Source organism: Microtus oregoni, unplaced genomic scaffold, assembly GCF_018167655.1.
Source record: "Microtus oregoni isolate MIOR12 unplaced genomic scaffold, Mior012 000023F_ref0000262, whole genome shotgun sequence".
NCBI lineage: Eukaryota > Metazoa > Chordata > Mammalia > Rodentia > Cricetidae > Microtus > Microtus oregoni.
Genome location: NW_024543082.1, coordinates 8,959,821 through 8,972,864, shown reverse-complemented (window position 1 = coordinate 8,972,864; position 13,044 = coordinate 8,959,821). Strand labels below are relative to the sequence as shown.

Here is a 13,044-nt window from a genome sequence, read left to right as displayed (position 1 = left end):
AATCCGGCCCAAACAGAAGCCAGTTTTTAGGGCAGAGATGCTAGCTGTTGAGGAGTCTGGTTTAAGCACTGCTGATGTACTCCACACTGGGAAAGAAATATGAATATAGCCTGCCTGCTTCTACAGCCTGAACAGCGCTGATTGTGCTCTAAGGGAAGATGCATCTGCTCCTCCCAGGAAAAGGATCGCAGACTGTTAAGAGGGTACTAAGAGAATCCGTGGGCCTCCTGAGGCAGCACTGTTAAGCAAAGACCGAAATACCAGGCTGTTCTCTTCTTGCTTTGCATGCACACCCACGCCATTTCCCAAGTGTAGAAATTGAGACTCCGCTGAGTGCCAACGGCAACAAATTTTCAAAGTTCGATCTCACTAAAGATAAATGGACACTTCTGGCCTGAAATATTGGGCTTTTACAAAAGCATTTCTTCCCTATGCTGAGGCTTGCTTATCTGTTTACCTTAGGCGGATAAAAAAAAATCTACTCTTAGTCTTTAAAATGAACAAGTGCAACAAATGGAGTAAAAGGTCCGAGAGAGGTCTAGAAGTCTACTCAGTTTTGAAAATGTACTGTCTAGAGGATGGTCAGGGTGGAGGGGAAGTGTGGGAGAGCAATGAAGGAGAGCTCTTCCTAGAGAGAGCCACCATGGGGGTAGGGAGAAACTTGCTGCTAGGGAAACTCCCACGAATCCACAAGGATGACCCCAGTTAAGACTCCTAGTAATAATAATGGTGGAGAGGGAATCCGAACTGGCCCTCCCCTGTCATCACATTGGTGAATATCTCAACTATCCTAGAGCCTTTATCCAGCAACTGACGGACCTGACGCAGAAACCCACAACCAAGCACCAGGCCGAGCTCCGGAAATCCAGTCAAAGAAAGGGAGAAGGAAATATATGATCAAGAGAGGTCACGATTATGTTGGAAAAATCTATAGAGATAGCTCAACCAAGCTCATGGAAACTCGTAAACTCTAGACCGACAACTGTGGAGCCTCCATGAGACCAAATTAGGCCCTCCATTTGTGAGAGACAGTGGTAAAACTTGGACTGAGGCCCCCCTGGCAGTAGGACCATGATCTATCCCTGGTACATGAGTAGGTTACTGGAGCCCATTCCCTATGGTGGGATACCAAGCTCAGCCTTAATGTAGTGGGGAGGTACTTGGTCCTGATGAAACTTAATGTCCCAGACTTTGTTGACTTGAGGAACCCTTACTTGTTGAGAGGAATAAATAGGGTTTGGGCAAGAGAGAGGTGGAGGAGAGGTGAGGGAGAACTGTGGATGGAACGTGCTATTTTAATATTTGTGGATCTTACACTTTACCAAGCTGAAATATAAAAGCCTGTGAAAAGTGCTGGTATTAATATGAAACAACTGGAAATCTTAGAATTTTCGTATAATTTAAAGTATTAAAATCACTTTTTTAAACTTGTTTACAGCTAGTTAATTATACAAGCACTTGGTTATCCAAATGCTAATTATTTTTCCAGGGGATAGCGTTGTCTACATCAAGACTTGGAAAAAAAGTGTTCACTGTTTTTATATTGGTAATAAAAAAAAACTTACAAAAAAATTAAATAACAATGAACTATCACTAAGTAATAAAGATAAGTGAGCTATAAGGTGAACAAAGACAAGGTGGGATGTCAAAATATTTAGACTAGTGAAATAAATGGGGCAATATGAGGACACCTATTATATAACTCTATTATAATTTACCTTCAAATTCCATAATGTCATTGTTTTTAACAGCTGCATAATGCTCTATCATGTGAATGTACCACATTTTCTTTATCCATTCTTCAATTGAAGGACATCTATGTTGTTTCCAGTTTCTGGCTATTATTAATAAAGCATCTATGAACTTAATTGAACAAGTGGCATTGTGGCATAATGGTGTGTCCTTAGGGTATATGCCCAGGAGTGGTATAGTTGGGTCTTGAGATAGATTGATTCCCAATTTTCTAAGAAGCCATAACATTGATTTCCAAAATGGCTGTATAAGTGTGCGCTCCCAGAAACAACGAAGTTTTTCCCTTGCTCCATATCCTTGCCAGTATAAATTGTCACTTGTGTGTTTGGTCTTCACCATTAAGACAGTTGTAAGACAGAATTTCAGTGTTGCTTTTATTTGTATTTCCCTGGTGGCTAGGGATATTGAATAGATCTATGTGCCTGTAGGCTGAAGATGGATGCCCCAACGGTACAGAAGAACTTTGGGAGACTGTCCAGGCAGTGAGATGTCTCTATCACTTCTAGAGTTTTGGAAGTTGCTTACTATGCACTTCCTGTTTACTTAGGTAATATTATATCATTCTGGAGCCTTTGATGGAGTTAAAGAATAAATAGTTATAGTTATGATAAAAGAAAAAGTAGATATGAATATTATAACTGTAATTCTTGCTTGATACCTGTTTCATTATATGTAACTTTACTATGTTTAATTTAAAACCTTTCTTTTTATTTAAACAGAAAAGGGGAAATGTGGGAAGTATTTCTGTTTATGTGTTGCTTTTATTGGTTACTGAATAAAGACGCTTCCTTGGCCTGTGATAAGGCAGAGTAGAACTAGGCAGGAAAAACTAAACTGAATGCTGGGAGAAAGAAGGTGGAGTTACGAGAAGCCATGTAGCCCCACCGGAGACAGACACTGGACAAAACTTTATCCAGTAAGCCACAGGCACATGTTAATACACAGATTAATAGAAATGGGTTAATTTAAGATATAAGAAATACACTTAAGCTATTGGCCAAATAGTGTTGCAAATAATATAGTTTCTGTGTGATTATTTTGTGATCTGGGCAGCCAGAAATGAATAAGAGGTCTCCGCCAACAGATTATTTAGTTTGTTTATGTCTAGTTTCATGAGGCTTTCTATATTCTAGAGATCAGCTCTCTGACAGATGTGCAGTTGGAGAAAATCTTTTCCTACTCTGTGGGCCACTGTTTTGTCCTATTGACAATATCCTTTGCCTTACCGAAGCTTTTCTGTTTCAGAAGGTTTTATTTATAAATTGTTGATCTCAGTGTCTGTGCTACTGGTGTTCTGTTCAGGAAGATGTCTCCTGTGCCAATGTGTTCAAGGCTATTTCCCACTTTTTCTTTATCAGGTTCAGTGTATCTGGTTTTATGTTAATATTTGAAGATTTTAATGGGAAAAATCTTGCCAAATCCAAAGCGGATGTCAGATACCATTGTCTTTAACAATTAGTTTATTTCTTGCAGATATTTATTTTCGAGGGTTGTACTTTTTCTAAATAACTTAGGTTTTATACACACAAAATTAATTTGATATTCTCCCTCTCCAGTTCACTGTAGTGAAAATTTAACAATCTCAGTGAAGTCAATTGAGTATGTAAATAAATTATTTGATCTCTATTCTCATTTTCCAAAATGTGTAAGTCCAGCAAGGAAATGAATCAGAAATTTTTTCAGGATAAAATTTCTCCTTTTGAATAAAAAGGAAAATAGCTTACCTGATGTTTTCTTTTCACTCACACTGCCCTTTGCAGTAATTCTTCCTAAGGATATCCTTGCTCTAATGAGCTCAGTGTCATAATCGCTACACACATACACCATGCTTCCTTTCTTCATTGTGTCCCATAGGCAAACACGATGAACTTGTTTCTCAAAGACCAGTGACTTACAGTGCAAATGTGTCATTATATCCTATAATTCAAGCCTCCACCTACAGGATGACTCTTTGTGTCCATGTTCATAACAATCTCCAGCTTGGTGCAATCTAGTCCTGCTGCACAATTAATATCATGTCACTTCACAGTGAAATAGGGCATGCAAGGAGCAAAATAGTTTGTATGGGAGCTCATGTATTTTGTCTTATAAAATTGACCAACTTTCATACTTTAAAAGTGTAATTCTTCCTCCCTAATCTAACCATAAGTATTTAAACAATGATTGTCTTTCAAACATCCAAGCTTTCTTGAAGAAAGACTATTAATTACAAAACATATTCTGAAAACAGAGATGCTAAAACCTGAACAATTATAAGTGGCTAAATCAGGACTAATACTAGACCAAACATTGCAGAATGCATCCTAACAATGGGTTTAGTTTGGTAATATAAGTGTTTTTGAAACAGTTTGAATATAATTTTTTCAGGCAGGTATGAACTCTCCAAATTGCCATGCCACGAATCTCTATAGATAGCCAACAATTTCAACATCTTCACTACCCGTCTGATACAAAAAGACATTTAAGTTTTCAACTCCTAATTTATAAAACTTTAGGAGTTTTAGGTAAAATGAAAGCAAAAATCCAAAGAAACTTACAAATGCATTGCCCAGCACTTCACACGTGAAGCAGGTACATGATTTGTTCAACACTAAACATTGCCTTAGTGGCAGAGCAGCAGAGGAATTGGAACGCTTGATCCTAATGGCACTGTTTCATTACAACACTCTGTCTTTTTAGCTTCTAGGTCAAGCATAAAATTTAGTCTTTATGTACCTTGGGTTTAAAAGGAGTGGAGTTTAAGTCCTGTGGAGTGATGCAACCCTGAGGTTGAAAACAAACTAAGAGATCATTAATATTTATCAAGTAAATGGATACCCTTTGTCAGAAGTGGTATGGAAAGCAAGCAGATTGATATTGACTTAATAATGTGCCAAGCCTTATACGTGTGTGTGTGTGTTTGTGTGCGTGCGTGTGTGAGTGCGTATGTGCGTGAGTGCATGTGTGCGTGTGTGCGTGAGTGCGTGAGTGCGTGAGTGTGTGTGTGTGTGTGTGAGTGAGTGAATTTATAGCAGCATTTAATCCTTCCAAAAAAAGTGCAGGTAAGACATCATTAATCTTCTGTAGATGTAGAAACTGAGGCTAGTACGTAGCAATACTCATAGATTTCCTGAGTACATACAGCTATTACTACAGTGTTCACAGTTGTAAAGCAAATAAGTAAATACAGCCAATTATAAAATTTGTAATGTTAATGTATCAATGTCTGCAGGCTCTGAGACATAAGGGTATTTAGACATTGTGCTAAGGTTTGACTTTACAGCTATTCATTAACTAAACTTATTATTTTCATCTCCATTTTGTAGGAAGTGTGTGTGTGTGTGTGTGTGTGTGTGTGTGTGTGTGTTCCTAAAACATACTTACAAGCTGGTCAGTATAATGTTACTTGTATGTATGTTTTTTGGGCTAACCATGTGGTATTGGATAAACTATTTCTTCTGCTCTCAGCATTACTTTCATTTTTGATGATCTTAGGCTCACCTTTTTAGAAATATACTTCTAAAATATTTCTAAGCAGGCATAATTTTTTCAAGATTTTCTAGTGTGTAGTATGTCTTTCTTCTACTTGGCTGGCCATGAAGATTTTCATATACCGAAAACGTTTTAGAAAACTACAACTTTCAATAGTAACTTAACTACACACATAATTTGCTAGAAAAATATCCCCATTGTATCAAGAACCACGAAGCTTCTGAGATTTTTACCTTACATGTAACTGTACAAATTACCATGTTATCAACTAGTATATGGTGTCAGAAGTCCAAAGACTCCTGGGTCAGAGTGAAACAAGACTCTATTATAGTACTACAAGCAAAAGAGCAACTGAATATTTCCATTGGTTGCCTTGGCCCCAACTCTAAAACATTTTACCATAGGCCCATCAACAAATAAATACAAAAGGGTTTTATTTCAGAAAAAAAAAGGACCAGAACCAAAAATCTGGGATTTTCCAAGATTCAACAACCATGTTAACCAGTAGTACACAGGTCCATCCCCTTCTCTCAAGGACTACATATTATTACATGGTAATCTGATCACCTTGACCTCCCAAATGCCTATATGACTATCTAAAGACATGTTACTCACTCTTAAAAACATGCAAGTCTTGGAATCTGACATAGTTTAGAACATGGAACAATGTTTAGGCCTCAGGCACATAGGGAAGCAACAATTGTTCCGCACTTAAAGCATTCATTTTTTTATTCTCTTCACAGTAAATCATTCTTAACAATAACATTCTTTTTTTTTTAGTTTTTTTGGTTTTTCAAGAACATTCTAATAATTTCTTGATATTTATTTATGACAAATTTGTGGAAATAGAATCCCATGCTCAAAAATTTCTCCTTTAGTCCACAGCATGATCCAGTGGCTAAAGGTTCTTTTAGTCAAACCTTACAGCATAAGGTTTCTGTTCCCAGGACCCAAATGATCGAGGCAAAGAACCAGTTCTCACAAGTTATTTATCCACACCATAGAAGGTGCACACATGCACGCACACACACACACGTACACACACACACACAAATACATGTCATTTTTAAAAACACAAGAGTCTCTCTTTTATGGTTTTGCAAACATTTAACTTAAAAGATGTAGTGATGTTATAGATATGTTGATTTTCTCCTTCCTATCAACTAAACAAGATCACTACATGTCATTCATTATATTAGTGCCTCTGGAGGGAACTTAATCCTAGTCTTAAAATTATGTTTGCTTAAGTGTGTTGGTCATGAAACTAAGAATTGGATCGTGAGAAGTGAGAAGAGATTTTAAAGGAGTTGGATGACAGAGATAGTGATGGAATATATGCAAGAGGAAATCAAAAAAAGAGGAAAAAGCTAGAGATAACAAGAGGCCCAGTGGAGAACAATGGGAGAGGAGAATGAATGACAGCAAAGGATGATAAGAGATTCATATGAAACTGTGGAGATGCCATGAGGAACTCCATTACTTTATACTGAAACCTATAAAAAAAATCAATAGGAAGGGAAGGAACGAGAAAGGAAGGGAGAGATAGGAGAGATCAATGCATCCACTTGGATGCCCTACTGACAAAGCATATTTAAATTAAGTTTATTTTTTCAGTATATTTGATATTGAGTGTTCTTAGTAGATTTAGTCGGAGTTGAGTAGGGCTATAAAAAATGTTATAGCAAGCTTTCACCCTGAATTTATGTATGTCTTTATTTGCTAACAGTAAAGTACTGTTGACTCTTGCTTATTACTAACAAATAGTCAACTTGTATTATTCTAAGTCCATGATTTACAAAACACAATTAGGCTTGATTTTCAAGATTGTATTTGAGGGGACTGGAGAGATGGCTTGGCCAAGAACACTTGATGCACCTGCTCTAGTGCCTCACAACCTCCTGTGTATCAATTTCTAGGGATCAGATTCTCTCTATTGACCCCCATGGGCGCTGTATGCAAGAAAGGTTCATACAAACATGCAGGACCACATATATCTAAAATTTGTATTTTAATCCATATGTAACACTCTCTATTGAAAATATTCTAAAAATGTTTCTTAAGACTATTTGGGTCTTTTGTGATGTTCTCTGAGGCTTCTGCTACTGGTTACTCCTATCCTATGTTATTAGTCTGTTATTATAGTAGAACCCTAAATGTGTAACAGGAGTACACAAAGCAGAGAAGCACTATTCTGTGGAAAATTCTAAAGGACTTCTATTAGCTGTGCCCTCCTGCGTCTTTCTGGACCTTTATAACCACCTGCAGTAGTTTCTACAGCTGCCAACAGTGTCGTTCCAGTGTCAACGTCAACTATACTCAACCAAAATCTTCCCTGAAATACAAAGAAGCTCCATCTTGAGGAAGTATTTTTGAGGTCTCACACTATGTCAGCAACTCTCACAGGGACTAAGTAGCTTTTACATTCTTTTTCAGAATAAATACATGGATTATAAAAAAAAACTTTTATTTTTTTAAAAAAGAGAATATAGTGGTAATATTGATGATGATTTTCAGGCTTCATTCAAGACAATGGTATCTTGAAACTACGTTGACCTTAAGATAACTTCAGATGATATTTAGCTACAAGCAATGAATCTTGATTGTTACTATTCACTATAAACAATATTTGTTTGTTACAGTTAGATTATAAATGAGTAAATATTGATTTAATAAACATTACTAGTGATATCTGTTTTCTCATTAGTGGTTCTTAAGTCTTGGCTTTTATTTTTTAAGTCCTAAATTAAAATTACTGAAGATTTATAGAATCTTCAACATAATGCGCAATTTGTTGGATCCATTATAAATCCAGAGAGAGGTTCACTGAGTTACGACACCGAGGTTGGTCTTAGGTCACCTATCATTTACATCGGGTTAATCATGATTCATTACATATTCTCCTGCAGACTGTGTCATTATCATACTTTTCTCCTCGGATGATTTTATGCCCCTTGTTCCTAAAAGTCCTTACAACTTAATAATAACAATTGAAGCAGTTCATCATTTATATTTTGCTTATAATTTTTAATATATAAGAGCTTCAAATTTTTCAAAAAATAATTGATTTTATTATTTGATGTAGATTGCTTTTATCTATACATTCAGAGGGATTTCTTCCCTTGTCAGACAAATAATCACCTTTATCATCCTCTGACCTTTTGGGGAACTTATAGAGACAGAATCTTACTCTGTAGCCTAGCCTTGAACTCATGGTCCTCTTGCCTCCAAATCACTACTGACAGTATCATAGATTTGTCCCACCATGCCAAGTGCTTCATCTGTTCTATTCTTCCCATCTAAAATTTCACAATAAATTAATTTCATCCTTCTCTGAATATATTCTAATCATCTTAAAGGCAAAAGAATTATTTTTCCTCCAACTTTCTTTTTCTTTTACTGCTAAACGAAACAAAAGTATTTTCATGGCAATGTATGAATGCATGACATATATGTAATAGACGCTAACTTATCACAATATTGTATTTAAAAATTAAAGAAACAAATGTATTAAAGAGAACAATAATACCCATCCTGTTCATCTCCATCATAACCCACAAGCTTTTATGTAGCTATAAGTTGTATTTCAATATGTATTCATATTCATGCAGTCTAGAAAGCATTGATCAATTTGCTTTTTGTTGTTCACCATTATGGTCTTTAGGTGTATCTGTTCTGAAATATTGTTTCATTGCAGTCATAGATTCAGACAGAACACTGTCTACAAAATAAATTTTAAAAATCAGTTTGTCCATTCCCTGTTCTTCTGAGACTACGTGAACCATCTCACAGTACATAAACATCATATTTCCTCTAAAACTCCAATAAGTGCTAGCCAAAGTCCATTTGTGAATCTATATTATGTATAAGTTAGCTCATTTTTTATCGAATTTATATGATTCCTGAGTACTTGTCATGTTGTATGGATTGAACATCTCTTCCAGGAGGTGCCTTTTCATATTCAGTGCCCTCTATTTTTTATGAGATTTGCACAAACAAAAAGTTGTTAAGGAGAGTAATGTACTAAATGCAGACTATTTTACCTAGAGAACAGAGGCTCCTCCCAAGAGGAGAGTATTGAATGCATTCAATTGTGTGCTACTGCATTAAACTGCTGTTTTTGAAATGGTAACCAATAGTAATAGCAGTAGCATAGAGACCATAGGAACATGAATTTTCTTTATATCTTACATATGGCAGGCACTCTGACTGATTTATCATGCTTCATTACATTTTTGCAAATCCAGTTCACAAGATGCCAGAACTCATATTCATAACAAGGCATCCTCTGTATTGAACTTAAGTATGTAAAGAAGCTAATGTAGGAATTTAGACTAGAAAAAATTATCAGATATCTATAGGCCTGAATGGAACTAGCCTTTGATAGTGACATCATATGGCCATGAGGAGTGACTAACCAGAAGAATGATGCAATTTGCAATTGCCTTGGATATATAATTGATAGCCTTTGATCTAAAAAGACCAGGCCACTTGAACAACCTGAGATGATATGGAAGAATACACACAGCACTAGGAATTACAGGACTTTCTGCTGTCAAGGACACAATGTTGCTTAAATGATTAATTGGCAAAATAAAGATGTGATATATTGCTACTCATAGCAAGTAAAATGAATCACATTGTGTATATATAAATCTAATATATAATGTATATTCATATACATTAGTGGATTGTGGATTTATAACTGCTTTAGAAAGTTAGAGAAGTTTGGAACACAGCCATAGCCTTTTTGAGTTGATGAAACAAATGATTACTATACTTTTCCATGATATGATACAGGAAATAAGTGAGACACCTTGAAAACTGGAAAGGAAATATTTTAGGGAAGGTCCACTACAATATTTCTTAAATTATTTTTACATTAGGGCATCATTTCTAATTACACACTAATTGATGACATATAGGCTAGTGTTAACTATAGCCTCCTCTCATTTTTACTCATAAATTATGCAGTAGCTTTTTCAAATTTAGACCAACTTGCTGATGCTTTTCTTCAAAAGAGAACACTGGTTTAGAATAAACTTTATGGTTCTATTTGTGAGCTCTATCCATTCTTATATCAATAGCAACTACTTGAATATAATTTTTCATCATAGAGAACAAGCTACTGCTTTTCATAAATCAGCTGCTGTTTCTAATTTTGCAAGTGCATTTCAGTGAATTCTCATCTATACTCTTATCAGACTCCAACTTTTTTTAATGTTCTCCTTAAATCCTAATGACTGACTTGGGTCTTTGAGATCCTCTTGTCCAATTTCAATGGTAACAAAATTGTCGCTCAGAACAGACAAGGAACTGTTCAGGGTTTTTTCATTCATTAGTGTCAGACCTAGGGCAATGAGGTCAAATTTTAGATTATTGTTTCCAAGAGCTCTTCGCATGGTGTGTTAGACTTCTTTGGAAAGCCTTACCTGGAATCAGGAAGAGGATGTCTCACTGGTTTGCTCCTTCTCAGTTGAAATATATGTATATATTTGTCTTAGGTATTTCACTCTTTGATATAGCCTCACCTTCCTCCCTCAGTGCTGTGGACAGTGACCCGATACTAGGCTCCAGGATAGAACCTGACATTCTTCCCTGAAATGATCATTCTATTAGGAATGTTTTCTATACGTGAATAAATAATAATTTACCATTTCATTAAACAATTACTAGAATGATGTTTTTTGGGTATTATAAACCCTTAAAAATTTTGATTAACAACTACTTATAACTGAGCCACAGGCATTGTTTTGATCAAGAAAAAAATCACATACATAGTAGTAGTCCCAAATGATTACAATTAATTGAGTAGTTTGTAATCTAGTGACTCAATACTGCCATGATGACATAGTCAAGTCTACATGTCTGTGATGGTATTTGTATTTATGGATGGTGCTCATAGAAAAATATCCACATAACACATCCTGTTATATATAGTGTATAATATTGATAATGATAACAAAATACTATTATTTATTTTTATTTACTATTGTTATTTACTATTTTTTAAAATTTGTCATGTAAAGCCTCATACATCTACTGCTTCCTGCATTGGTCACTTACTTCAAGAGCCTATGTCAAGTGATTGGACTATACCTATACAGCTATGATATTCTCAAGCAATGATGAAATTATGGAACCATTTGACAGAATGTGTCACCACTGTGAAGTGATAACTGACTCTAATTAAAAATCATTGTCCTATCCTCGTTAGTATAGTGGTGAGTATCCCCGCCTGTCACACGGGAGACCGGGGTTCGATTCCCCGACGGGGAGCCAAAAAAAAAAATCATTGTCCTATTTTAAACTTACTTTTGAACTTATACGTTTATCTTTGCTTTTATTTATAACATATTAATATTTAGATATGTTCTTATTCATAATATATTTTATTGCAATAAAGCTCACAGTAACATACATTAATACATAAGATAAGTATTTTATGTTTCAATGTTTCTTCTCTTTCAGTGCACCTAACAATTGCACTTAACTAACAACTAGCTTTTGGGGATGGTTGATGATCTTCCAAGTTATTGATGGGATATCTATTGCCGTGATACTCTATGTCTTCTTTTCTGGTTTTCTTTTTCAATTTGTTAAAGAAAATCTGAGTTAATTATTCCCCATGGTCAACTTTCTATGTTTAAAATTGTCTTTATTTTGCCTTCCCTTTCAATAACAGCCTGTCACATGAAGAATCCAGGAATCACATTTCTCAAAATTTTAAAGATGGCTCCATATTTCCTGACATTCCTTATTAAGACACCATTGTCGTTTTCCTCCATATGGATAACTTCTTTTTATTTCCTGGAAAAGCACACAGTTCTCACTTCCTCCTAGGATTTGATGAGTTGACGCTGATTCCTCTGTTTCCTTTTCCTGATATTGGTGATCTGTATTCTGAGGCTTTTTAATCAAAAGACTATGTCTGCCTAGATCAGAAAAAGACAGCCTTCTGTTATTGCTTTAAGACTATGTTCACCTAGATCAGAAAAAGACAGCCTTCTGTTATTACTTTGATTATACTACCTCTATTTTCTCTTCATGAGTTTGACCAGGTAAGATAAAAGGATTTATGTATATATGACATGGCTTTGGGGTACCTACACTTTAATATTCTAAATGACATTTTCATAAAAATTTTTGCATGTGTGTGTGTGCAGTACAACTGTGTGCCTGTGTGTATAATTTTTATATGCATAGACACATGTGTGTGTTCAAGCATGTGCGTGTGCATGCATTTGTGTGTGTGTATGTGTGTTTGTACACAGGCTAGAGGTTGATGTAATTTGTGTTGTTTGATACATGCCAACCTCATATTTTGAGACAGAGTCTCTCACTTAAACCTGGACTTATAGAGCCAGCTAATCTAACCAGCTAGGTTGTAGTGCAGGAGAATTGTCTGTATTCTGTCAATCGTGTCTTAAATAAATGCTGATTGGCCAGGCAGAAAGTATAGGCAGGAAAACCAAACAGGAAATAGAAATGATACAAGGAGAACAGGAGAATTCTAGGAAGGAGGAAGCTGATTCCTCCCACTGCTGCCCAGACAACCTAAGCAGCAGGAAGTGATCTGCCTCACTAAAAAAAGGTACTGAACCACATGGCTAACATAGATCAGAAAAATGGGTTAATCAAGATGTGAGAGTTAGCCAGTGAGAGGCTAGAGCTAATGGGCCAATCAGCTTATAATTTATGGAGACCTATGTGTGATTTTCTTTGGGGCTGAACAGCTGTGGAAACCTGGCGGGACAGAAAACCCCAACAAGCTAGGCCCGTTCGTGTTACAAGCTTGTCCCAGGGATCCTTTGCCTGTCCGGT

General features: G+C 35.9%; 1 non-coding gene across 1 annotated transcript; it reads left to right on the top strand.

Moving 5' to 3' along the window:
* The first annotated feature begins 11,427 nt into the window (after positions 1-11,427).
* Trnad-guc lies at positions 11,428-11,499 on the top strand. Its single transcript has one exon. It is a non-coding gene; the product is annotated as a tRNA-Asp (tRNA).
* The last annotated feature ends 1,545 nt before the right edge of the window (positions 11,500-13,044 follow it).